Source organism: Podarcis filfolensis (genome assembly GCF_964270895.1).
Source record: "Podarcis filfolensis genome assembly, chromosome: 3".
Classification (NCBI taxonomy): Eukaryota; Metazoa; Chordata; class Lepidosauria; order Squamata; family Lacertidae; genus Podarcis; species Podarcis filfolensis.
In genome coordinates, this window is record NC_139606.1 from 19,025,706 (window position 1) to 19,052,651 (window position 26,946).

The 26,946-nt window shown below is 43.2% G+C and overlaps 2 long non-coding RNA genes across 3 annotated transcripts; both read left to right on the top strand.

Moving 5' to 3' along the window:
• Window positions 1-652: 652 nt before the first annotated feature.
• LOC310759862 lies at window positions 653-22,341 on the top strand. Of its 2 annotated transcripts, XR_014546584.1 has the most exons (4): window positions 653-685; window positions 8,824-8,912; window positions 16,068-16,320; window positions 22,089-22,341. It is a non-coding gene; the product is annotated as an uncharacterized lncRNA (long non-coding RNA). The 2 variants fall into 2 exon arrangements; XR_014546585.1 differs by lacking the exon at window positions 22,089-22,341 and having other exon boundaries at window positions 16,068-17,393.
• Window positions 22,342-22,408: 67 nt separating this feature from the next.
• On the top strand, window positions 22,409-26,557 carry LOC310759882. Its single transcript, XR_014546607.1, has 3 exons — window positions 22,409-22,659; window positions 24,603-24,767; window positions 26,281-26,557. It is a non-coding gene; the product is annotated as an uncharacterized lncRNA (long non-coding RNA).
• The last annotated feature ends 389 nt before the right edge of the window (window positions 26,558-26,946 follow it).

Genomic DNA, 26,946 nt, shown 5'->3' on the forward strand with positions numbered 1-26,946 from the left:
AAGCCAAGAGGCAGCAGGAGTAAGGGTGAGTCTGAGTACCTTATTTATTCAGGAACAGCAGGCACATATACAGAAGATCTAGCAAGTTGGACTACACAAAAACACTACAGGGATCGCCTATGCTTGAGCTCCTTGGGCACATATGGATCTTTGAGTTTGGAGGGTATCACTCGATCTTGTGACTTCTCTCCCCCTCCCTGGATCAGCTCCCCCCTGCCTGAGACAGAGAGAAAGCGCATACACATGCATACATCCCTCTTTCCCCCAAAGGGATCTGTACAAAAGCAGACCACCCAAGTGCCCCTATTTCCCAGGGACAGTCCCAGGTTTACAGAAGCTGTCCCAGTTTCTGATTTGATCCTGGAATGTCCTGCTTTTCCTTAGGACCTCCCTATTTTAAATGTTCCCTAAGACTGTCAGGGAGCATTATCAGCACAGAATGCCGATGCTGATGAGAAAGTCTACTTACATCTCCATCCACTTTCTCTCTCACATGCTGAATGATCAAACCAAAGGAGATGGCTATGCCTCTAGAGCCCTAGTGACCAAGGAGCCAGCAGGGGGAGGTGTCACAATGAAGGGCGTGTCACAAGGACCTCCGCAACCTAGCAACCACCAGCACTCAACTGACACCACTCTCAACTGACACTAAGTTGGCTTTTAATCCATGTTCAGCTTTTTACAAGTATGTAAAATGAAATTTATTCCTTTATAGTCAAGCTTCTGTTGTTCCTGCACCTACTGAGCATTAGCTATCTAATCTACCTCTCTCTGTGTTCCTATATTGCTAAATGGTGGAAAACCAGAAATCACCCCTTGTGTAATTCATTTTATTACCCTCCTTCACTAGCAGGTCCCAGGGCAAGTTACAGCCACCTAAATTATAATTATTGTTGTTATTGTGTGACCAGGCGGTGACAGCCCCAGCCCCCAGGGATCATAAGGAAGAAATAAAGACTCTGACAATGTTATATGGAATTAAAATTAGGCCACAACTTTATTAAACTTCCAAATGTAGGAAGACGTTGGCTTAGGCCTTGGGCATGTATCCCTCCCAGCCCCACAGCTGGGGGGGGGGACTGGGGCTAATCAGGGTAAATGGGATATGGGGGTGCTCTGTGAGACATAAGTATAGCAGGCAACCAAGCCCATATCTCTGCACACAGGGTAGTTCACTGATGAACTTTCGGTGTATGGCCAGTGACACCCAAAATATAACCCCTTTAAGAGGGGGACATTATTATTATTATTATTATTATTAACGTTATTAATTAAATTTGTATACCCACAGGTTTCAGGGCAGTTCACAGGATAATATCACAATATAAAAATACAAATTGTATAATAAAAACAAAAACAACCCAATAACCTCCCCCCAACACATTTTAAAAGGGCATTGGATGTCAACAGGGCTAGTTTTGAAAATACAACTCTCTGGGGTCAAAGGCCAGGTAACAGACCCCCCAAGTGCCCCCATTTCCCAGGGACAGTCCCAGATCTACAGAAGCTGTCCCAGTTTCTGATTTGATCCTGGAATGTCCCGCTTTTCCTTAAGACATCCCTCTTTTCATCGGAGAAATGTTGGAGGGTATTCAGTTATGCAACCCCCGAGGAAAGGAGATAAGTAACTATACAACCTTTAGAAGACATCTGAAGGCAGTCCTGTATAGGGAAGTTTTTAAATAACAAAATATTTAATGTTTTATTGTGTTTTTATATGTGTTGGAAGCCGCCCAGATTGGCTGAGGCAACCCAGTCGGGTGGGCAGGGTATAAATTTAACAACATCAATAATACTAGAAGAAGAAAAGGACGTCCCTATTTTCATTGGAGAACTGTTGGAGGGTAAAAGTCAGAGAATCACCCTTCCAACTTCCTCCTTCATCTCTATGTTCTTTTCAAGGGAGGTAAAGATGACCACCCTTGCCATCTCATGACTTAAAGGGCAGGGGCAGGTAGGGGGCTCAGAGAGTTCATGGGCACTAGGGGAAGACCATGGTGCCCACATTGGCTGCTACCACTTCCTGACCAGATCTGACTGGTCTATCCAAGGAGAAAACCACATCTACCCAAACAGGATTGTGAAATGCTGTTATAGTCAAGATCTGTTCTTAAGAGGCATGTCTGAATATCAGACCGCCCTGCCTCTGTACATGGATGTGTGCACCATTGCCTGTCAGGGGCTGGACTGAGGAGGAATGGTGGGGACTGCCGCCGTCCCCCTTCCTGCACCTTCCCAAGAAGAGGACAGTATAGATTTAGAACGGTGACTTGCAGAAGGTCATAGTTCAGAGGCTGCAGAGGGGAGAAGCTGGGAAATATTGGGAGAGCAGCAGGAAGAAAAAGCAGAATGGGAGAGAGAGCTGACAGACTCGGTGTTTCTAGAAAGCATTCCTGGTGTCCCGTCCCCCCCGACCAGGCGTGCCTTGAGAGTAGTAGAACAGAAAGCTCAGAGGCAGAAAGCACAGATCAGCCGGCGCAGGGGTGATGTAAAATAGGAGGGACTGAGGAGGTGGGACTTGGAGCAACGCCATTATCTAAGGGAGACCGAATTCCTTCGTATGAATATTGTACGAATATGAAAATTGTATTGTATGAATATTGAATAAACTACTTGGTAAGAAGGGACGCGGGTGGCGCTGTGAGTTAAACCACAGAGCCTAGGACTTGCCGATCAGAAGGTCAGAGGTTCAAATCCCTGCGACGGGGTGAGCTCCCGTTGCTCGGTCCCTGCTCCTGCCAACCTAGCAGTTTGAAAGCACGTCAAAGTGCAAGTAGATAAATAGGTACCGCTCTGGTGGGAAGGTAAACGGCGTTTCCGTGCACTGCTCTGGTTCGCAAGAAGCGGCTTAGTCATGCTGGCCACATGACCCAGAAGCTGTACACCGGCTCCCTTGGCCAATAAAGCGAGATGAGCTCCGCAACCCCAGAGTCGCTCACGACTGGACCTAATGGTCAGGGGGCCCCTTACCTTTACCTTACTTGGTAAGAACTCTTCTTGTTTATCTGCTTCTTGGCATCCCATTGTGGGAGGGATAGGATTCCCTGAAGCCTGACATTGCCTTACTTTCAGCTCAGAGCAAACACCTGAGGTTTCGAGCCAGAGGTTCAAGCACATGCTTTTCCCTTGAGGGCAAGTCTTTGCCACTCTGAGTGCCACCCGGCTGCAGAACAGGCCATGAGCTTCTTCCTCAGGAAAAGCCTACATTGGTTTGAGCTATATAGTATGGAGCAGCCATCAAATCATCAGCCAATTAATCGGTCACATACCTCTACTTAGGGATGGAGGTAGGCTGATGGATCTGTTTGCCTGCCTCTCACAAGGCAATGCTTTTCCTTGGACTTTTGTTGGCTAGGTCAAGTCGATCCTGAAAGATACACTGAAGCTGTGTTTGCCACAAATGAGCAATGACTGAATCCATGTCCCCTTTTGTCGGGTCTGCCAACACTGTCCAGAAGATATATCTTTTGGGTTTCCAAACTGACACACTCACACAAACACGCACAGTCACTGCCCTTTGTATTAAAATCCATTCAAAGCCTGTTCTGAACAAAGTCCGCAGCATGGCAATCCCTTGGGCAGCCAGACGCAGTTGGAAATTCATAATAATAGCCATGTATAAGTTGGAGCAGCCCAGTGTTAGCAGCAGTTAAGTAACTTATGGACAGTGAAAATGCAAACATGTTTTCAACAGGACGTTAGCCTATTCATATGCTGGGGACTGAGACTGGTATTGGGTCTCTCCAGGATGCTGAGAGCTACAGCAGCTGCCCTAGGGTGCTGGGTGCTGACCCCAAGGCCCATTATAAGTGATTTGGCTCCACAAGTAGTTCCCTTAAAAAAAAAATCACAAAATTTTGCAGGAGGAAAGAAAGGGAAATGATGAAAATTTCAGCAGAAGCTGAAATGGAACGAAAGAAATACATGAAGATGATGGACTATCCCGAAATGGTGAAATTGACCGGGAGAATCAGAGACCAGGACGAGAAGAAGTTTAGGAAAGAATGGGAAAAATTTGTAGTCTATTTAAGAGAACATTATAAACAGTTAAAAACTTTGGCAGGATTAGAGTAATACTTGTAAAAGACAAAATATAATGAAAAAGTTAATAATAGATATAACGAATTGGGGGAAAGGATAAGTTGAATAAGAAGGGATGGACAATGGAAACCAGAGAAGGGCGGGGGGAAGTCAAGGGATTCTGATAATCCTAAATCTAAAGGTGATCAATATGTTTAAACTGAAACTTGCTGGAAATGTAAAGAAAAAGAGGGTACCTTCTATCATATGTGGTGGACCTGCCCCAAGGTGAAAGACTTCTGGGAGAAGATTTATAATGAATTGAAAAAAATGTTGAAATATACATTTATTAAGAAACCAGAGGCCTTTCTTCTTGGAATAACAGGTTTGGAATTTCCCAAAAAAGATGTTAAATTGTTTTTGTATGCCACAACTGCAGCAATAATTTTGTTAGCGAAGAATTGGAAAACACAAGAAATACCAGCTGTGGAAGACTGGCAGATGAAGATGATGGATTTTTCGGAGCTAGCCGACATGACTGGAAGAGTCCGCGACCAGAAGGAGAAGGATTACCAGGAGGAATGGATGAAATTTAAAGACTATTTAGTTAAATATGTTAAGTTAACTTAATTGGAAAAGCTTGCAAATATCAGATAGGCTTAGGATTTAAATATGTAATGTGATTACAGTGGTACCTCAGGTTAAGTACTTAATTTGTTCCAGAGGTCCGTACTCAACCTGAAACTGTTCTTAACCTGAAGCACCACTTTAGCTAATGGGGCCTCCTGCTGCTGCCGTGCTGCCGGAGCACGATTTCTGTTCTCATCCTGAAGCAGTACTTAACCTGAGTGTCAGGGAACTGTCATCGGAAGAACCGGTGGTGCAAGGGCTCCCAGAGGTTGGGAGAGACTTATCAGCGGAGGAGGGAACCAGCAGGGGGAGAGAAAGAGCTCCAAGGGAAAGTGAGTCGGAAGGATGGCTCAGAGACAATTCCAGCGAGAACAGTGGGGAGGTTTCAGGACCTCCTATAGGGACACCCACTCCTCGCCGGAAACTGTCACGCAGAGAGTCCAGAAGGCGTGTTTCTGTTAAGGAGCTTTTATGCTGGAAGAAATTCCGTAAACGCCCACTGTCGGATTCTGCCAGCGACTGACGGAGCCATGCTGATGGAGCTCCGTCACAGACAGGGGTTTGTGGACTTAGCCAAACCTTGAGGGACTAGAAACTTTACGCACAAGCAGCTCATCATCCCATCACACTGAGGTACTATTTCTGGGTTAGCGGAGTCTGTAACCTGAAGCGTATGTAACCTGAAGCATATGTAACCTGAGGTACCACTGTAATTAATATGTTTAATGCCAAATTTGAAAGAAAGAAAGATGTTAAGTGATTAAGTTAATTTTATAAGAACATTGGTTTTGGAAAACTGTTAAAATGATATACACTGAAATTCAACCAGGGGGATACAGGGAAGTCACTTAACAATATTACTAAGATTGATGTAAATAAGGCCGAGATTTAATTTTTTTTTTTTGGAAAATTAATAATTTTTTTTGGAAAAAAAATAAACTGAAACTTGTTATGGAAAATTTAGTAAAAAATATATTTTTAAAAAAGAAATACATGACTGTTATCTAGTGGCTGCACAATCTATCTGAAGCTACACCACCATGTCTACCCTTCTTCTCTGCCTCCCCCTCAGTTGTTACATCTCCTCTCCCCTTCTCTCCCCCCACGGTATCCTCCTCTTGCCCCTTCCCTTCTCCCTCCACCACCTCCCAAGGCATCCAGGGCCGTCCTGTTGCATTTTGGCTTCATCCATCACATACCCCTCCCTGAAAAAAGAGGCTTATTCCATTCGTTTGGGCAGCAGAAACCATCAAAGGTTACATTGCATGGGTCTATAAATAACATCATTTTTGGTATTTAAAGCTGAGAAGCATAAATCACCGGCATGGCTAGTGTCCGATTCAGTCCGATGAGTGTAAGGAGAGATAAAAGAGTTGCTAAATGCATGCTTATTTACAAACTTAGGAAATGTATTTTAACCAAAGGACCTCTCGTGCTTTTCTTTCATTGGACAGGGGTTATATCTGTAGTCCATACTTGGCGATGTGTTGCTATTATTCAACATAGTTGTGTGGTTTGTTTGGTGAGTGTATCATAGTAGGCTCCCTCTAAATTAGACTTTTGATTAATGACACTTCTATATTAAGAGCTTGGGAAATGTGCTGAGAACTGGATGGCAGAAGCCCCCTTCAGGCATATCAAGGAGTGTGTCCGGGCATAAAGGGGAAGAAGGATGCATGCAAGTTCCTCCCCAAAAATGCATGTGCATCTCAGCTCCTCCTAATCGTGCAAAGGTCTCAAGGGAGATTCTGCCCATGTTCTGTTAAGTATAATTGTTTAACTCATACAGAAATGAAAAATGTCTATGTATTGATATGGGTCTAAAATGGAAAATGGCTAAATGTGTCTTGCGAATGCTGAGGATTTTCCACAAGAGTTTTTCTAAAGGACTCTGAGCTCCTTGCTGAGTTAATGACCAACTAACTGATTATTAGTTAATAATAATTAACTAATAATTAGCGCGGGTGGCGCTGTGGGTTAAACCACAGAGCCTAGGACTTGCCGATCAGAAGGTCGTTGGTTCGAATCCCTTCGACGGGGTGAGCTCCCGTAATTTGGTCCCTGCTCCTGCCAACCTAGCAGTTCGAAAGCACATCAAAGTGCAAGTAGATAAATAGGTACCGCTCTGGCAGGAAGGTAAACGGCGTTTCCATGTGCTGCTCTGGTTCTCCAGAAGCAGCTTAGTCATGCTGGCCACATGAACCGGAAGCTGTATGCCGGCTCCCTCGGCCAATAAAGCGAGTTGAGCGCCGCAACCCCAGAGTCGGCCACGACTGGACCTAAGGGTCAGAGGTCCCTTTATCTTTACTTTTTAACTGATTCTTGTTCTCTGGTAGCTGACCTGTGAGGGTTGTAGACGTAGAACATATGAGAGGTATTGGTTTGCAATCTCCATTTTGAAAGTTGTCTTTGAGTCTTGGCCTCCTAAAGCTATGGTTTTCCCAGCAGTGATGTATGGAAGTGAGAGCTGGACCATAAAGAAGGCTGATCGCCGAAGAATTGATGCTTTTGAATTATGGTGCTGGAGGAGACTCTTGAGAGTCCCATGGACTGCAAGAAGATCAAACCTATCCATTCTTAAGGAAATCAGCCCTGAGTGCTCACTGGAAGGACAGATTGTGAAGCTGAGGCTCCAATACTTTGGCCACCTCATGAGAAGAGAAGACTCCCTGGAAAAGACCCTGATGTTGGGGAAAGATGGAGGGCACAAGGAGAAGGGGACGACAGAGGACGAGATGGTTGGATAGTGTTCTCGAAGCTACCAACATGAGTTTGACCAAACTGCGGGAGGCAATGGAAGACAGAAGTGCCTGGTGTGCTCTGGTCCATGGGGTCACGAAGAGTCGGACACGACTAAACGACTAAACAACAACAACAACAACAAAGGGAGAGCAAACAGCCTGGAGGGAGGGAGAGAGAGAGAGAGAGAGAGAGAGAGAGAGAGAGAGAGAGAGAGAGAGAGACTTTTGCTTATAGGTCTCTTTGGATTATTATATCTTTTGCAAGATGCTGAGCCTGTGCTGGACAGCACAAGATAGTGTATGGATATTTTTAATGTTTTAATTCTGTTTTGAAGAATGTTCCACCAGTAAACGTTTGAATATTATTTCCATGGGCCTGGACAATGTTTCATTTCCAAAGGAGTCAGTTCTTATGCTTCCAGTCACTTCAAACTGTGCAATATTTAATATCTGCAACATGTTCAACTTGCTATGGGGCACAGTTTAGGGAGCGGCCCAGATTTCACCCTTCTGGGGAAGACACCAGGTAACTTGTGCCTCTGCTCAGTCTGTTGGGCAGCTGCTGTTAATGGTCGGTGGCAACTCCTGCTCTGCAGAAAAAGATATATCCTGCTCCCTCTACACCAATAAATGCAAACTTTTGCAACATATATTATGAAATATTATGCATTTATGGATAGACGTTTTTGCTTACATTTCATTTTTTTAGTTGCCTGCTTTCTAATCCACTAAATTTGAATTTAAACTCTTTTTATTCCAACTCTTAAACTTCTTTATATGAGGGAAATTAACTGTTTCTGGGTACTGTGGATGTTATGTTCTATGCATTTGACTTCATTGTTCTGCATTGTTGTAGTAAGGTCAAAGGGAAAAGAAACATAAAGCTTCAGAAACCAGTTGAAAGGATTTTCTTTAAATGCACAGGGCTCTTCAAGACCATGGGTACTTGCTGCTGAATAATTTTTTTGCCTGGAACTAAAAGGGTATCTTACTTCAACGTTGGAGCAAAATACCAGATTTGCAAGATGTTTTGCATTGTATCAAGCCTAAGCTCTCGTTCTGCAAAGAAACATGACCCTGGCATGTTTTTTAATTGATCCTGAGGTGTCAGACATTATGCTTGTTACAGCAAGATAAATATGATTCCTCCCAAAGGTGGGTTTTTTGTTTTTTGTTTTGCCTAAGCTTTGTAGACTGTATCTTCCAAAGATGAATTGTTCTGGTTTATAAGCCTGGCTTGAATTATTTTTTCTTTCATGACAGACAAGACCAATGAGTTGGGTAGTATTTGCTCCTCAGTGAGCTAAAACACAGCACCTGTGTTATCCTGGTGTAAAGCCTTCCTTCCTCACTATCATGGCTCCTCGGGCAATTATTTCAGTGGTAAGATAAATACACGAGAGAATCACATTTTGCTCTCTTTCATAAACAGAAGCGGGGCCGACAATATATTTTGTGGTCTGAGGTGAATGACAAAATGGCGCCCGAGCTTTCCTCCACTCTGCATTCCATGTAGAAAAAGTGAGTAGACTTGCAGTTGAATATTACTTCAACTCAGGCTGTGGCCTAGCATTCCCTGAAGCACCTGAGGGCAGAAGGCTAGCTTAGAGGGCTAAAGGCAGCCGGCATGGCACATGCAGCTCTGTCCGCTCCCCATCCTTCAGGATCTGTTGCCTGAGGCAGTTGGCTCGCTCTGTAATGATAAGGCCAGCCATGATTAGCTTACACAAAAACTTGCCTCTATCAAATGGCACAGTTACATAATCTTTTTTTTTTTTTTTTAAATAATTTTTATTACGTTTCTTTTCATAATTTTGACAATTCAATACAATACAGAAAAACCCAAATACAAGAAACAATTTTTGATTTTTTTAACAAAAAAGAAAACCATTGGACTTCCCCACACCTTCCAGATCTGCGTTCTTTGTAGTAGCAATATCAGCAATTTGTTACCTTATTTCAAACCTTGTTGGAACTTTCCATTATTATGTACCCATATTCAGTATATTGTATCTTAACTTTGTTACCTTTTAAAATAAACATAAAATGTTTGATTCACATTGACTTCTTTTCTCATTTGTCATTAATTTTACCATTTGCTTAATCATATTTGCTAAAGCGTAACCTTTCCAAGAACATGCACTGTCTTAAAGTTCATACAGCTTATAGTATTTTTGCAAATAGTCTTTAAATTTTTTCCAATCCGCCTCGACTGATTCTTCATCCAAATCTCGGATTCTGCCGGTCATTTCAGCTAGTTCCATATAGTCCATCAACTGCGTCTGCCATTCCTCCAACGTGGGTAAATCTTGTGTCTTCCAATTCTTTGCGATGAGTATTCTTGCTGCTGTGGTAGCATACATAAACAAAGTTCTATCTTTCTTTGACACTTTCTGGTCTACCATGCCCAGCAGGAAGGCCTCTGGTTTCTTGGGAAAGGTATACTTAAATACCTTTTTCAGTTCATTGTAAATCATTTCCCAGAAGGCCTTCACTTTTGGGCAGGTCCACCAGAGATGAAAAAATGTCCCTTCTGCCTCCTTACATTTCCAACATTTGTTATCAGACAGGTGATATATCTTAGCTAGCTTGACTGGGGTCATGTACCACCGGTATAACATTTTCATAATATTTTCTTTCAGGGCACTACATGCCGTGAATTTTATCCCGTTGTTCCATAACCTTTCCCAGTCTTCAAACATAATGTTATGTCCGACATCCTGTGCCCATTTTATCATGGCAGATTTAACTGTCTCATCCTGTGTATTCCACTTAAGCAGCAAGTTGTACATTCTCGATAATACCTTAGTTTTTGGTTCTAACAATTCTGTCTCCAATTTCGATTTTTCCACTTGGAAGCCAACTTTTTTATCCAATTTAAAAACCTCTTGAATTTGAGCATAGTGTAACCAATCTCGCACCTTATTTTTTAGTTTATCCTTACTCTGCAGTTTCCAGTTGTCTCCAATTTTTTCGATTATTTCCCAATATTTCGGCCAATAGGCCTCCATATTGGGTCTTTTTCGAGCCTTGGCCTCCACTGGTGATAGCCACCTCGGGGTTTTACTCTCTAATAAGTCCTTATATTTCATCCAGACTGCAAAAATTGATTTTCTGACAATATGATTTTTGAACAGTTTATGAACCTTAACCTTGTCGTACCATAGATATGCATGCCAACCAAAAGCATTATCAAACCCTTCCAGATCCAGGACATCAGTGTTTTCTAACAAAAACCAATCTTTCAACCAGCAGAAGGCTGCAGATTCATAATATAACCTCAAGTCCGGCAGGGCAAACCCTCCTCTTTCTTTCGAGTCAGTTAGTATTTTAAACTTTATTCGAGGCTTTTTGCCCTGCCAGACAAACCCAGATATATCCTTCTGCCATTTTCCAAAACATTCCACTCTGTCCACGATCTGTAGGGTCTGAAACAAAAATAACATTTTCGGCAATACATTCATCTTTATAGCTGCTATTCGACCCAACAAGGAAAGTTTCAATCTTGACCAAATTTCTAAGTCCTTCTTAATTTCCGACCAACATTTTTCATAATTGTCTTTAAATAAGTTCAAATTTTTGGAAGACAAATAGATCCCTAGGTATTTCACCTTTTTAACCACATTTAATTCTGTTTCTCTCTGAAACCCCTCTGTTTCTGTAGATGTCAAGTTTTTGGCCAAAACCTTAGTCTTTTGTTTGTTCAACTTAAATCCTGCAACCCGACCAAACTCATGAATAAGTTCTAAAACTCTTTTTGTACTGGGTTCTGGCTCCTGTAATGTCAAAACTAAGTCATCTGCAAAAGCTTTCAGTTTATATTGTTTCACTCCGACCTCTATCCCTTGTACCAACCGGTCCTCCCTAATCATGTTCAATAGCACCTCCAGGACTGAAATGAATAAAAGAGGGGATAGAGGGCACCCTTGTCGTGTCCCTTTTTCAATTTTAAATTCCTCCGTCACCACATTGTTCACTATTAATTTAGCTTTCTGTTCTGAATAGATTGCTTCTATTCCATTTTCAAACCCCCGTCCCACTCCCATCCCTTCCAGATTTTTCTTCATAAACTTCCAAGATATATTATCAAATGCTTTCTCCGCATCAATGAAGATTAAAACCGCCCTTGTGTTCCTATTGGTTTGCAATAGTTCCAAAATGTCAATGATGTTTCTGGTATTTCCATATAAATGTCTACCAGGGAGAAAGCCAGCTTGGTCCTTGTGAATTACTTCATTTAAGACCTTTTTAAGTCTGCTTGCTAAAATGTCTGCAAATATTTTGTAATCCACATTCAGGAGTGAGATGGGACGGTAGTTCTTAAGCTGGGTCTTTTCAGATTCTAGCTTGGGTATCAATGTGATGAATGCTTCTTTCCACGTTTCCGGTGCCCTCTTCCCCTCCATGATCTGGTTGCATACCTCCATCAAAGGCTGTGTCAAGTAGTCCTTCAAAGTCTTGTAGTATTTGGAGGTAAGCCCATCCGGGCCTGGAGATTTGCCAAGTTGCATATTCTGAATGGCACCTTCAATTTCCTGTTGAGTTATTTTACAATTCAAGATTGATCTTTTATCTTGGGTTATTTTTGGTAGTCCATTTATCCTTAAAAATTGATCTATCTCCAACTCTTTCTGAGGCCCTTGTGCATAAAGTTCTTTGAAGTATCTGTGGAAGCACTTCCTGATTTCTTCTGGTTTCTGAACCATTCTTCCTTCAATCTCTAGATTTGTCACTGTATTTAACTTTTGTCTTTTTTTCAGCTGCCAAGCTAGCAGCTTTCCACATTTGTTTGCTGATTCAAACGATCTTTGCTTCATCTGTTTGATTTTCCATTCGATCTCTTGATTTATCAGTTTAGAGTATTGTGCTTGATGGAATTTGATTTCTCTCAGCACTTCCTTTGACTTGGGATTGGTTCTCAGTTTCTTCTCACCTTGATATATTTTCTCCAATATTTTATCCTTCTTTCCATTCCAGAGCTTTTTCTTGATTGTATTTTGTTGTATCAGAAACCCTCTCATAACGGCTTTACTTGCGTCCCAGATCATTCTTTTTTCAACTGTAGTGTTCAGGTTGATTTCAAAATAGTCCTTTAACGTTTTTTGGGCCTTTTTCACAATCTCTTGATCTCTTAATAAGGTGTCATTCATTCTCCATCTGAAGGAACCGGTTTGGGTAAGTCTAAGTTCTAGTTTCAAAGCATTGTGGTCGGAGCATGTTTTTGGGCAGATTTCCACCTTTCTAGTCTTGGGTGCCAGCCCTCTAGATGTCCAGATTTGGTCGATCCTTGTCCATGACAGGTGGGCCTCAGAGAAGAAAGTTCCTTCTTTACCTAGGGGGTCTTTTGTCCTCCATATATCAATCAGATCCAAATTGTCAATCAGTTCAAAGAAAGTTTTAGGCAGTCTGCCATCTGATGTTAAGTTTTGATTTTGAGACTTATCCATATGTGTAGATACCACTCCATTCATGTCTCCCATCATTATGATGTTGTTGTAGTCCATATAGTCCAACATGGTCTCATGCAGCTTCTTAAAAAATTCTGATTTCCCGTCATTTGGCGCATATATTCCTAATATCAAAATTTTTTCTCCTTGTGTCTGGATTTCAATCGCCAAGATTCTTCCTTGCTCATCTTTAAATACAAATTTTGGTGCCAGGCTCTCCTTGGCATATATCACCACGCCTCTTTTCTTAACCTTGTCTGATGAAATAAATTCTTGGCCTAGTCTTTTGTTAACTAAGACTTTTCTGTGAAGCCTGGTCACATGGGTTTCTTGTAAACAAATAATGTCCAATTGTTCTTTCTTCAATATGTGAAATATTTTCCTTCTTTTTTCCGGAGAATTTCCGCCATTTATATTCCAACTAAGTAGCTGCAGAGACATCCTGTACTGTTTTGTTACACCTAGAGTGGTATATCTTCTGGTCCCGAGGGTGTAGGGCCTGCTCCGCCTCCAGGCGGAATCCCAGCTTGTGGTAGAGGACAAAGTGCTGCTGCTTCTTTTTGGAGATCTTCACCGTGATCGTGCAGGAACTTTTGTAAATCCTCTGGTGTTTTTATCTTTACCTTCTTCTGCTTGTAAGTAAATGATAACCCTTGTGGAAACTCCCACCTATAACGAATTGTGTTGATTCTCAGCAGTCTTGCCAGTTCTAAATAAGTGGTTCTCAAGTCCAATAACTGTTTTGGGATGTCTCGGTAAATTTCCACCCTTTTATCTTGTATCACCAATGTATTTGCGAAATGTAGGCCTAATATTTTGTCTCTCTCTTCCCTTGATCTCAAAATTATCAAACAATCTCTGGGTCTGTCCTTCCTTACCAATCTTCCCAGCCGAAAAGCTGACACTATTTTAAAGTCAGTTTCTTCCTTAATGCCCCAGAATTTTGAAAATTCTGTTGTCAAAAATCCAATTAAATCTTCTTGTTCAATTTCTGGGATTGCTCTTAATCTGAGGTTATTCTCACGATTTTTCAATTCCACCATCGAGAGGTAGGCTTGTTGTTCACCAATTTGTTTATGCAAAGGTTTAACTTCACCTCTAACTTCCTCGACCTCTTTTCTAGCTGCCGTTGCAATTTGAACAGCTTCCCCAGCCAAATTACGGTTTTCTTGTGTAGCTCCTTGCAATTTTTCAATTGCTTGTGTATGCTGGGAAACCTGATCTGTCAATTTCTGGATCGAAGATGTAGCTTGGTCAATTTTTGATGATTGGTTGTCAACCTTTTGATTTAAAGCTGCCAACTGCTCCAAGATTTGTTTCAGAACTCCCTCAGATGCTCCTGCTGCCATATCTTCCTCTGCTGGAATTTTAGACTTTTCGGCTTCTGCCTTTTGTACGCCCAGCACAGCTGGAACTGATGATCTGCGTCCCTGAGTCAAAGTTGTTTGTACAAGCTGTGCCTGCTTTTTTTCCTTTTCCTTCTCCTTAGCTTCCTTGGCTTTGGCTGCTCTTGTCTTTCCTGTACCACTCATCAGTCAATGTTCAAGGTCAAATTGTTATTGTCCCATGGGAAAGACAGATCCAATTTAAAAACAATCCAGTGAGAGAGAGTAAACATAAAAAGCTGTTCCCAGGCCTTATATTCCCAAAATCCTCTAGGGGGAGTACCACCAAAGTTTCAAAAAGAAGAAGGCAACTTTTCCGCCATTAAAGTCCCCTGTATGTTAAAAAACAGAAATGCAATAGTCCCAAATGGTAATAAACAAGTCCTGCAGAGTACTTTAAACTTTTAACAAAGTTTCAAAAAGGTGCCTACAATTTGTATCCAGTCCAGCTTGTTAAAGCTCAAAAGCTCAAGGGTATCCATACGTCTGTAAAAGTTTGTAACAATTTGTAACAGTTCCGCAGTTAAACAGTTTCCCCTCCAGCAGCCCGACGATTTGGAATTTAGCTTTGAATGATCTTACTGGGGAGGATCGCTCCAATTTTCCTTTTAAAAAATTGCTCACAAATAAGTCTATCTTTTCTCGTTAACAGTCACTTCTGAAAGTGCATGAAAGTCCCTCTTTAAAACATCCCTTTTCAGCCGCTTTTCGCTTCTCTGATCCCTTGCTTTGATCTTGTAAGCAGCTCCGGGAGGCGGACTTCCTTTTTAACGTCTCCCGGTTACAGCCAAAATTTTTTTCAAGAATTTACTGCCGAATTTAACGTCCTTACTCACGGGTTTGTTGTTTCAGTCGAATCTTTAAAGGAAGAAAGGTCGGCGCTCATCTGCAACAGCTGCGCGGCTTCACTCCCGCAGAAAGAGCGATGAACTCACAGCACCGCTACCCCTCTTTCACTCCGGAGCCCCTTACGGGGTTCCTTTCGCGATTTCGGGGTCGCTCCAGGTGCCCGCCGAGTCCCACGGCCACGAGCTCACTCTGCTCGTGGTTTTTCTTGATGGGTCGTCGCTGTGCCGCAGCGAAACGACCCTTTCCTGCGGAGCCCCTCTTCAGACTAGAAGAGGACCGCCATTACAGTTTCGCGCCGCCTCCGGAAGTCCCAGTTACATAATCTTTAAATCAGTATCATACTCTGTGATTGTACCTATTTTCCAGGTATTCATGGGTACCCTTGTCCCTTTTCAGTCCCTAATATTGATCCTTCTATACCGTGAGAAATATCGAAGTGGCACAAAATAATAGCTATACAAACCCAAACACGAATATTGTGCGCTTTGTGCAAATATTCTAGTCCTCGTATGGCAAGAGTAAGGCTGAGACCTATTGTAATGCTAAGGCTGTTAAATACACTGTTCTAGCTTGTACTGGTAGGTCTTTCTGTACACAACCAACCCAATAATTGAGGGAAATGTGGGATATACTTGAGACTAGGGGTCAGGAACTTGTGGCTTTTCAGACACTGCTAGACTACAAATCCCATTATCCCTGAGCATTAGCCACACTAGCAGGGGAGTTGGAATCTGACAGCCTTGCTGCAGGCCCCTAAAAGCAAATTCCATTAAGCTGTCCTAGAAGCACATCCTTGTATTTCTAGGGACAAAACTATTAACCCACCACCATTGAACTATGGTTTGAATGGGGTTTGATGGCAATAGTACGTCAATCTATCAAACAAACTGTTCATAAAAGCTTGAGTTCTGATGGCTGACAAATCTTCTTTTACTTCTTGTTTGTTTTGTTTTGTTTTGTTTTGTTTTGTTTTGTTTTGTTTTGTTTCTTTACAGGTCCTTCCACTGCCCATCGCCAGTTCCTACCCCCAACAGAGAAGTCAAGTTTAGGTGAAATATAAACTGGTGAAGGTACAACTAGGCAATAAATCCTTGTCAAAACATGTGATGGAGCAATGCTGGAAAGAGAAAGAAAGGAAGGAACTGGAACGGGGAAGCAAAGGTTCATCTAATAACCATGTCATCAGTTGCAAATACGCCGTCCAGTCTGAGAGCATAACTGAATGATAGGCCAGTTCATCCCACCAAGGTTAATGAAGACAAATTGTCTCTGCATTAATGCTGTGCTCTGTCCCTCTCCTCCCACCCCAAGGGGTGGGCAAATGTCAGGCGTGGGTACCAAGAAAGGAAAGAGTAATCTGGTACAATAACTCTGTCTTGTGACACAAGCAAAGGGTTGTGGCTCAGGGGTAAATGCTGCGCAAACAAAATCCTCACCAGTTTAATTCCCATCATCTCCTAGAGGAACTGAGAAAAGCTCCTCGCTGGATCTCTGGAAAATCGCTGCCTGTCCATGGAAACAATAATGAGCTAAATGGACTGGTGTTCTGACTTGGTATCAGGAAGTTTTCTATGTGACTGCTTAAGATTTGGCGAGTCGACTCTGTCACTACCTCAGATGGAAGTTTTACATACACAGCAGAACCACTGAGAGAACCAGCATGGTCCAAGTGGTTGGAATGCTGGAATTGGACTGGGGAGTTCCAGATTTCCACTCCCATACACTCATGAAGCTCACTGGGTGACCTTGGGCCAGTTGCTATATCACCATCTATCCTACCTCTCAAGGTTGTGGTGAGGATAACAGAAGGGCATCTGTGGGGCTGTCAGATCCTTGGAGGAAAGCTGTACAGTGGTACCTCAGGTTAAGTACTTAATTAGTTCCGGAGGTCCATTCTTAACCTGAAACTGTTCTTAACCTGAAGCACCACTTTAGCTAATGGGGCCTCCTGCTGCTGCCGTACCGCCGGAGCCCGATTTCTGTTCTCATCCTGAAGCAAAGTTCTTAACCTGAAGCACTATTTCTGGGTTAGCGGAGTCTGTGACCTGAAGCGTATGTAACCTGAAGTGTATGTAACCTGAGGTACCACTGTAATACAACGATCAATAAAAATGCATGTTTGGAGAAGGAGATAAGTTTCCAGTTTTTCCTAATTCTGCTTTTGCCACAACAAACAGAAATCATCCCCAAGCAGAACTGACGTTTATAGTGTAGAAATGGCAAGTGAATTGCCGAAAGAGAAATAATATATAGACACATTTAGCTACCCTGTAAATCTAGAGGAAAGTAAACGAGCGTTTCTTGGAAGGAGGCTGTTTTGGTTTCTGGAAGAGGCACCACTAGGCATCGTGTAAGCAAAATCCTATGATGGTCATTGCTTTTCACAGGTCCGGGGCAGTCCTATTGTTGACCAGAGAGAGGTGACTGCCTCCAGCAGTCTGGCTGAGCCCCTCTGTTGGGGAACAGAGCTTTATGTTCTCTGCATTCCCTAAGAAAACTTCCCTGAAGTGTGGTGGAGGAGGCTGTCCTATCACCAATGTTGAAGTAAGACTTAACTGCCCGGCAATCTGTACATGGACTGGGGTGGGTGCCATCTTGTCATCAGGTAGCAATACACCTTGGGCTGGCACCGTCACAAGTCATGAAAGATCCGTATGAAATTCTGGTAAAACCTAATGGGAGAGGGAGGGAGAAGGGATGGGTCCTCCTCATAGCTGTCAACTTACAGATTTGAAAATAAGGGACCAGCAGCCTTTAAAATAAGGGACCAGCAGCCAAAATAAGGGACCTGCAGCCTCACCTGTTCCAGGCACTCCAGTCTTCCTGTCCTCCTGCAGTCTGGTCAAACTCATGCTGGTAGCTTCGAGAACACTGTCCAACCAACTTTGTAACCAGAGGTTCAACTGAATAGAATCTGAATCACATGCACCACAAGGCCTATGCAGCCTCAACTTAAGATGGCTCCCTGGCCTGGCTTTGCACTGCAAAGTCTGCAGCAGCACGTGCAAAAAATGGCGTCCAGCATTCAAAAAACCCCTCAGCTTGCATTAACTAGCCACACACAAGGCATGCAAGCTCCACCCCCAGTCGTTCTTAGACTTCTTATTGGGTGAGCAACACAGCCAAGCAACACAGTTGGAGCCTCCCTCCTTCCTGGCCGGCAGGGAGGGAGGGAGAGGAGCTGCTTCCTTTGAAATTTCAGGGACATCATTTAAGGGACATCCATCAATAAGGGACAGCAGCGGGACATGGCGCTGGAATAAGGGACTGTCCCTTCAAATAAGGGACACTTGACAGCTATGGTCTTCCTCAATGGAAGCTTCATCCGTTGACCAAGTCACCTACAAGTTTATTTAGAAGAAAGTCAGTTGACTCCAAATGGGGCTTATTCCCAAGTATGTGTTTCACAGGATTGCAAAACCTTTTCCAAAACCTGGATCTAGTCCTACATCTTGAACTCGTTCTGATTCCTAAGAGCAGCCATGAAGCTTTTCTGGGAGTGGGGTGGAGTTAAGCAGTCTTGCTTGCCTTTCTCCCGCCTTCCACCTTTTCCTGTAACAAACAACACCTGTTCTGCTTGAATGTGTGGTAGCAGAAGCAAAAAGGTGACCTGAGAGTTCAGTCCATCTTTGGTATCTGTGAGGTCTTTGGAGCCAACATTTTTGCCCCATTCGAGGTACACTTTGTTATCGGCGACTGGAAGTTGGAGGAAACATTCTTTCCCTTGGCTCAGGCAGATCGGTTCCCATTGTCTTAAATCAAGGAACCTATCTCAAATGCAAAGCATTTTTTTCCTTCATATAAATCTGTAGAAGATCAGTTAACATAGACAGCAAAGCATATGCTTGTAGTTGAAGTTCTGGCAGCAGATGTGATGTGCAACCGATGGTCGAGATGTTGTGGTTCAGAGTTGGAAAGCAAATAATTCCTGAGAGGAAGGATTCTACGGTCCTCGGCAGCTGATCCAGGAATAAAATAAATAAGCAATAAAAATCCACTTCCTGTTTTGAGAGTTTGCATTTCATACTGGCAAAATTCACCTACTAAATTCAATTTCATGCTTCCATAAATAAACCTGGCACCTTCTAAAATGCTTCCCCATCTGTTTTACAGCTAGGAGCATTTTATTTAAAGCACCCCTGGGATTCACACCAATAAGAGTGTGTGTGTGTGTGTGTGTGTGTGTGTGTGTGTGTAAGGACTATTGTGAAGAACACAACTTTTTAACTTGGAAAGAACACAGTAAAATAATCAAAAAATTCCTGAAATTCTCTCATAAATGAATTACCTCACAAGTATTCATGTTTTCCCCTCACTACTACTCAGACTGTGTGGTCGGTCCTTATTTTTATAGTTTTATATACTTATGAGAGATATCTTTATTTTTATAGTGTGTAAATATTGCTCGATTGTATTTATAAACCACTTGATATCCAGAATTTCTAAGCAGTGTGTGCATACATGTAGAAAGGAAATGCTCATAAAAACCTGCAATTATTTTTTTTTACTGCTGCCTTCCCCAGGGTGGCGCTGTGGTCTAAACCACAGAGCCTAGGACTTGCCAATCAGAAGGTCAGCGATTCAAATGGGGTGAGCTCCCTGCCCCTGCCAACCTAGCAGTTCGAAAGCACGTCAAAGTGCAAGTAGATCAAGAGGTACCGCTCCGGCAGGAAGGTAAACGGCGTTTCCATGTGCTGCTCTGATTTTCCAGAAGCAGCTTAGTCATGCTGGCCACATGACCCGGAAGCTGTACGCCGGCTCCCTTGGCCAGTAAAACGAGATGAGCACCGCAACCCCAGAGCTGGCCACGACTGGACCTAATGGTCAGGGGTCCCTTTACCTTTAGCATACTCAAGAATCAAAAGTTTGGTGTCTCTTTTGGAGGAAATGTACAAGTTTTTGTGCATTTAGCCATTTCCAAAACCTATACAGTGGTACCTCAGGTTACAGACGCTTCAGGTTACAGACGCTTCAGATTACAGACACCGCTATCCCAAAAATAGTACCTTGGGTTAAGAACTTTGCTTCAGGATTAGAACAGAAATCGTGCAGCGGCAGCGTGAGGCCCCATTAGCTAAAGTGGTACCTCAGGTTAAGAACAGTTTCAGGTTAAGAACGGAGCTCCAGAACGAATTAAGTTCTTAACCCAAGATACCACTGTACAAAGAATAAGAACAATTAAAATTAATCCTCAAACCAGAAAGCCAGCTAGAAAGGTTTATTGAAGGAGGAAAGCCTTTGCCAAACACTTGAAGTTCAGCAGGGAGAGGGCCTGTTTAATCTCAGTCATGAAGGAGTCCAACGGGATTGTGACGACATTATGGAGTGCATGACTTCTGGAAGTTATAAGTCATGCATCTCTGAACTGCTGGGGACCACTAACAGACACTCCCCACAACCCTGAGATTAAGGGTCTCATGCTCTACTGACTGAGTTGTCCCAGGGATTTTATATGTCACGTCTGACAAGAGCATCAGAGTTAATTCCAGAAATAAGTTGCAGCATTTTTAGCCATGCTGTGGGACACTGAGTATTCTTTTCCAGGGACGCGGGTGGCACTGTGATCTAAACCACTGAGCCTCTTGGGCAGGCATAGGCAAACTCGGCCCTCCAGATGTTTTGGGACCACAACACCCATCATCCCTGACCACTGGTCCTGTTAGCTAGGGATGATTAGAGTTGTAGTCCCAAAACATCTGGAGGGCCGAGTTTGCCTATGCCTGCTCTTGGGCTTGCAGATGAGAAGGTCAGCGGTTTGAGTCCATGTGACGGGGTGAGCCTCCCATTGCTCTGTCCCAGCTTCTGCCAACTTAGCAGTTTGAAAGCATGCCAGTGCAAGTAGATAAATAGGTACCGCTGTGGCGGGAAGGTAAATGGCGTTTCTGTGCGCTCTGGTTTCTGTCACAATGTTCTGTTGTGCCAGAAGTGGTTTAGTCATGCTGTCCACTTGACATGGAAAAACTGTCTATGGACAAACACTGGCTCCCTCGGCCTGAAAGCAAGATGAGCGCCGCAACCCCATAGTCGCCTTTGACTGGACTTAACGGTCCAGGGGTCCTTTACCTTTTACCTTTATTCTTTTCCAGTGGCTGAAATAATGTTTGCTTGTTTTTTGTTTTTGTTTTGCGTGTTGAGGTCCCCAAGACACCCCCCCAAAGAAAAACACAATTGACACTTAATTTTTGTTTAAGGTTTTTGGCATAATTTTGGCCACAACTTTATTCAAATTACAGCAATGTGAGTGGTTGCTTAGGCATTGGTAGCACTAACTGACCCCGCACGGGGACAGCTCTGACATTCACACCCCCCGCGAAGTCAGCAAGGGTAAGTCACCTGGGGAGAGAGACGGGACTGGGAACCATGCCTCACCTCTCCCCAGAATGCTCCCAGGGGCTTGCGTGGCCCTAGCCCCTTGACAGGGGGTTTCGGACAAAAGCATGGGGAGCCCCTGGGTTCCTTTAATGGAAAACCCTTGAAGCAGCAGCAGCAGCAGCATTTTGGAGGGGCAGGCACAGCCGAATCCATACCCCTCCACCAACCAATTCCAAGACCAATGCCTAACCGCAAACCTTACAAGTTGTGACGATTTGCTACGCAGTAGGCAAAAACCAAGTGGCACACACTAATCAGCCAAATGGACAAAATTCCTACCAGGCCCCTGCCCCAAAGCAGACGACCCCATGACAGGCATAGCAAGGTCAAGCAAACAGCCTAAAATTAGGGAAGGGGGTGCGGGTGATCCGAAGTAAGCAGCGAAAAGAGGAAGTTCCTCGCTGCGAGCATTGTATTTAACAAATAGGGCTGTCAATCAACAAATGGCAACATCTAGATTTCACCAGTAACAGCCCGCCCCTGCTTAAAGGATGGCCAAACCATTTGCCTAGTAACAGTGAGGTGTCTTGTCAGCCCCGCCCGCAACCTGTGCTCTCCATGAGGGAGAACACACTTTATAAAAAAAAACTTACTTAGTTGAGTGATTAAATAATACCTTGGACCAAAGGTATTTACTCCTTCAGGATTCCATCAGGCTGGAAGTTTACAATATGAAAATGAAAGCACATAAGCCCAGGATACTGTTTTATGTCTCAAGTTCAAAAGCCAGATAAGAAAGAACAAGCAGAGCAGAGCTGAATGCTGAATATGGTATCAGCTTTGAAGACCGAGATGCCCATAATAAAAGTGTGCACATTTCGGATACCATTCTGTATTTCAGTATTGAACCCTGTACATTCTTTGATGGGTGCTAGGTAATGCAATAGCTGAAGCAAGGCCTCTCGAATACCGTACTCTAGTAGTTAATAATACAGCCTTTAAAAACATTGTTTCTCCTGGCTCCTTTTCCAATGTGTCTTGCCTTCTTTGACAACCACTCACATAGCTTTCTGCCTCTCAGCTCTCACAGCGAGTTTCTGTTATTTTGCAAACACTGAGCTAGCTTCCATCATTCATTATCAAATCCCCATCTTCACTTCCGATAGCCTTGATCTATCCATCACCCGCTTCCTTACAGTTCTCCAGCTGTTTGAACAATGCCACCTATAATGTTCCCTAATGCTGTTCACTGTCAACAATCCTTTCCCAACGCAGGTAAGAAATCTTATGTTTTTTATTTGTCTCAGGCTGGAGTGTTATTTAACTTGTCACTGAAACAAGAGTCAGACTTTTGTCTGCAAACACGGCTTGTCTTGACCTAATCTCAGCTGATGTTTCTCAATTACAGACTTTGTAACAATTACTGCGGCACTATCTGATTTTATGATTGACACAACATAGAGCTTTTTAAATTAAAAAGAGCTGTGCAAATAAATGTAGCCTTTTCACTTCCACCTCTGTGCTACAAATAACTGAGATGCCTTATTGTTTGATAGTTGTGCTATGCTCATTGCCACAAGGGTTTTCTCACTTTTACTATGCCAAAAGGCCATTTATTTTGACTCCAGGCACAGCTTTTAAACAACTGCATGCAAGAAGCAAGAGTTGCCAAATGGTAATAGCTGCAATCGCTGCAAAACAATTCTTTTTTAACGTATTACATAGGGAATCATCAATGTAATTTTGACTGTGTGTGTGTTTTTTAAACCCCTAAGTATGCTCTTTCGATTACATTGACATTAGCTACTAGCTAAAAAATATATATGCAAATCTTCCATGTTAAATGTAAGTAGATAAATATATTAATGGTTCCTGTATAATAGTTCCTGCATACCCAACCCAAAAGGGACGCGGGTGGCGCTGTGGGTTAAACCACAGAGCCTAGGACTTGCTGATCAGAAGGTTGGCGGTTTGAATCCCCGCGATGGGGTGAGCTCCCGTTGCTCAGTCCCTGCTCCTGCCAACCTAGCAGTTCAAAAGCACAAAGTGCAAGTAGATAAATAGGTACCGCTCCGGCAGGAAGGTAAAGGGCGTTTCCATGCGCTGCTCTGGTTCGCCAGAAGCGGCTTAGTCATGCTGGCCACATGACCCGGAAGCTGTACGCCGGCTCCCTCGGCCAATAAAGCGAGATGAGCGCCACAACCCCAGAGTCGGTCATGACTGGACCTAATGGTCAGGGGTCCCTTTACCTTTACCTTTACCTTACCCAAAATCGAATGTAACAGGATTCTTGCTTGCTGGTCACAGGAAAGAAAACAGCTTTCTTTCTTAAGATTTGGGGACCCTTCCCCACACAAATATTCAGAAACAAGTTGGTCATAACCAGAGTGACATTTCAGTTGGAGGGAGGGCATTCCCCCCCCCCAATGTTTCTCCAATGAAAATAGGGACGTACCATTCCATAATGATCATTTTACAATTTATACCCCACACATCTTATTGGGTTGCCCTGGCATTCTGGGCAGCTTCCAACATATATAAAAACATAATAAAACATAAAACATTTTTTTAAAAAACCTTCCCTATACAGGATTGCCTTCAGACGGCTAGGGATTTGGGTAACTCTATACCCTACAACATTTCACCAATGCAAATGGGGACATCCTAAGGAAAAGTGGGACATTCCGGGATCAAATCAGAAACCGGGACGGCTTCTCTAAATTGGGGACGTCCCTGGAAAATAGGGATACTTGAAGGGTCTGTGAGGGGCACTGAAGGCTGATAAAATATGAGTTATATGTGGCCAGCATGCCTAAGCCACTTCTGGCGAACCAGAGCAGCGCACGGAAACGCCGTTTACCTTCCCGCCGGAGCGGTACCTATTTATCTACTTGCACTTTGACGTGCTTTTGAACTGCTAGGTTGGCAGGAGCAGGGACTGAGCAACGGGAGCTCACCCCGTTGCGGGGATTCGAACTGCCGATCAGGACCTTCTGATCGGCAAGTCCTAGGCTCTGTGGTTTAACCCACAGCGCCACCCACGTCCCTTGAGTATGTGTAGCAAAATATAAAATACTATATGAGTAGTAACCTCATGTACAGAGGGACTCGGGTGACACATTTAGTAAGGTGCAAGATCAGGCTGCATTTCAAACAGTACACAAGAACTGGAAACAAAAACAACATTTAAAGGTTTGTTTTCTCTTTCCATCTTCCAGAATATGCATGGGTGGAAACATCCTTCCACTAGATGTCAGCAAAGCATTCTCTAAGCACCAGCTGCAATTTGCTTCCAGCCTCCTGTTCCAGCTACATAACAAACTTAATAGACAAGTGTCTTCAGATAAAGCCCTTATAAGGGTAACCACAGAGGCAGACAAACCGTGAGGCTCTTTGATTTGCATTTACTACCATTTGTGTGTGATTTATTTCCCATCAAAGTTATTTATTTTACCTTATGCTTTCCACGTTTCCTTGATAACACTCATTATTAAGTTTTGAAAACTGATTAAGTGAGCAATTCCGGTGGTTCACAATTAACTCCTGGGCCCATTAAAATGAAGATCTCGGTACAGTTCGCTATAGTGGACCAGGACTTGGGAGATCAGGGTTCAAATATCTACCCAGCCATGAAGTTCACTAGTGACCTTGGGCCAGTCACCGCCTCCCAGCCTGACCTATCCCACAGGGTTGTTGCAGGGAATTAAATCAGGAGAGGGAGAGTTATGTACACTGTCTTGAGCAACTTGGAGAAAAATATGGGGTATATATGTAGTAGTAGTAGTAGTAGTAGTAGTAGTAGTAATAGTAATAGTAGTAGTAGTAGTAGTAGCAGTAGTAGTAGTAATAATAATAATAATAATAATAATAATAATAATAATAATAATATATTTATACCCCGCCCATCTGGCTGGGTTTCCCCAGCCACTCTGGGCGGCTTCCAACAGAATGCTAAAAACACAATAAAACATCAAACATTAAAAACTTCCCTAAACAGGGCTGCCTTCAGATGTCTTCTAAAAGTTGTATAGTTCTTTATCTCCTTGACATCCACAGGGCAGGTGCCACTACCAAGAAGGCCCTCTGCCTGGTTCCCTGTAACCTCACTTCTCGCAGTGAGGGAACCGCCAGAAGGCCCTCAGAGCTGGACCTGAGTGTCTGGGCTGAACAATGGGGCTGGAGACGCACCTTCAGGTATACTGGGATGAGGCCATTTAATAAATAAATAGACAATTTAGGATTAGAACTGCTTGGGTGTTTTAGAAAAAGTAGCTGCACAAGTAATTGTACATAAGTCCCACTGAAATCATCTGGACTGGACATTCCATTTACTAAGCAAACTAGCTCCATCACAGGGACAAGTGAAAGAGGACATCTTCACCCGGTGTGGTTCCCCTTTATCAAATAGACAACAAAACAAGACAACGACCTATCCTCCCAATGGCATATGAAACATTATGGCTAACCTGGCCCCACAATCCTCCCCAATCACACACACAAACAAAGCACATTGCAACCAACTGAACACAACCAACCAGGCTCTGGACCCTCTCATCTCTCACAATGACAATGAACATTAAATAAAAGTTCAAATAAAAGACCTACTTGTGTGATGCTGACACGATACCCTACACAAACGCTATGCAATAGAATGAAAGAATGGTACCCTCCCATCATGGGACGTGGGTGGCGCTGTGGTCTAAACCACTGAGCTTCTTGGGCTTGCCGATCAGAAGGTCAGCGATTCGAATCCCTGTGATGGGGTGAGCTCCCGTTGCTCTGTCCCAACTCCTGCCAACCTAGCAGTTCGAAAGCACACCAGTGCAAGTAGACGAATAGGTACTGCTGTGGCGGGAAGGTAAATGGTGTTTTCGTATGCTCTGGTTTCTGTCACAGTGTTCCGTTGCACCAAAAGTGGTTTATTCATTCTGGCCACATGACCCGGAAAGCTGTCTGTGGACAAACACCGGCTTCCTCAGCCTGAAAGCAAGATGAGCTCCACAACCCCTTAGTCGCCTTTGACCGGACTTAACTGTCATGGGGTCCTTTACCTTTACCTTCCCTTCCCATCTCACCCCCCCCCACATGATATCTAGAATGACAGTGTCTCATACAAAATGTAAATGAAATATGAAAAAGACTCTATAAATAAAAAATGGAGATGCTGTATGTACTTTCCCCCATTTATTTGTTTGTTTTGTAACACAAGAAAACCTCTAATAAAAGCTAATCGAAAAAATCAGAGACAGTTTGGCCATGGATTTTCATGGGAGCAGGAACATAGAAACAGATCAATTGTGTTGTGAATGTTTTGTAGGCAACAGACTACGTTATCAGATGTGACTCAGCCCTCTTAATAATTCTGATGAAAAATGCTGTTGCCTATAAAATGCAAAAAAGCTTGTAGTTACACTTTTATGTATTAACTATTTTATGTGCACACACACACACACATACACAAAGAAAGTAAGAGTGTCTTCACAGAATTAACACAGATCTTTGCAGAATTAACAATCCATCAAAAATCATATAGGAATTAAACTCTTCCGAAAACATCTGTGT